The sequence below is a fragment of the Cherax quadricarinatus genome, chromosome 75, assembly GCF_038502225.1.
Source record: "Cherax quadricarinatus isolate ZL_2023a chromosome 75, ASM3850222v1, whole genome shotgun sequence".
NCBI lineage: Eukaryota > Metazoa > Arthropoda > Malacostraca > Decapoda > Parastacidae > Cherax > Cherax quadricarinatus.
Window position 1 is genome coordinate 17,569,335 of NC_091366.1, and position 1,316 is coordinate 17,570,650.

Consider the following 1,316-nt stretch of genomic DNA (forward strand, 5'->3'; position numbering starts at 1 on the left):
TTTTATCCATCCACGATTAATGTTTTTTCCACAGTCACCATTAACGTTTTTTCCTACACCGCAATTAATGTTTTTCCACAGCTACGACTAATGTTTTTTTCCTCAAGGACGACTCGTGTTTTTTCCTCATGCATATACTGCACAGTTCTGGTCACCGTATTACAGAATGGATATAAATGCAATGGAAAACATACAAAGGAGGATGACGAAGTTGATCCTGTGTATCAGAAATCTTCTTTATGTGGATAGACTGAGGGCCCTGAATCTGCACTCTCTGGAAAGGCGTAGAATTAGGGAGGATATGATTAAGGTATATAAATGGAAAACAGGAATGTATAAAGGGGATGTTAATAGTGTGCTAGAAATATTTAGCCATGACAAGACTCACAGCAATGCTTTTAAGTTGGAAAAATTCAGATTCAGGAAGGATATAGGAAGGCACTGGTTTGGTAATAGAGTTGTGGATGAGTGGAACAAACTCCCGAGTACCGTCATAGAAGCTAAGACGTTTTGTAGTTTTAAAAATAGGATATATAAATACATGAGTGGGTGTGGGTGGGTGTGGGTGGGTGTGAGTTGGACCTAACTAGCTTGTGCTTTTAGGTCTGATGCTGTGTTCCTTCCTTAAGTGGATGTGACCTGACCTGACTAGGTGGGTCATTGGCTTAAGCCAGTAGGAAGTTTGGAAATGCCTCACATGAGCCAGTAGGCCTGGTACATTATTCCTTCTTTCTTATGTTCTTAATTAATTCTTTTCCCCTGTTACGACTGTTTTTTTTTTTTTGTCTCAGACAAGATTTTTTTCCCTCTACCATTACTAACTTTTTTCCTCAGCCACGTCAAATGTTTTATCTTCAGCCATGACTATTGTTTTTTCCCAGAGACGACTAATGTTTTTTCCTCACCGACGACTAATGTTTTTTTCCTTAGTAGCCAGCAATGTTATTTTTTGCTCCCCAATTTTTCCACTGGCTTCCTTCACAATTATTTCGCTGACTTCCTTCCCAAATCTTAAACATGCTTCCATCCCGAGTCTTTCACTGGTTTCCATCTGTAGTCTTCCAGGGACTTCTTTTCCTAGGTTTCCACTGTCTTCCTTTCTTAGTCTTCCTCTGGCCTCCTTCCCTAGTCTTCCTCTGGCTTCCTTCCCTAGTCTTCCTCTGGCTTCCTTCCCTAGTCTTCCTCTGGCTTCCTTCCCTAGTCTTCCTCTGGCTTCCTTCCCTAGTCTTCCTCTGGCTTCTTTCCCTAGTCTTCCTCTGGCATCTTTTCACAGACTTCCGTTCGCTTCTTTATCAAGTCTTCCAATGGTATCTTTT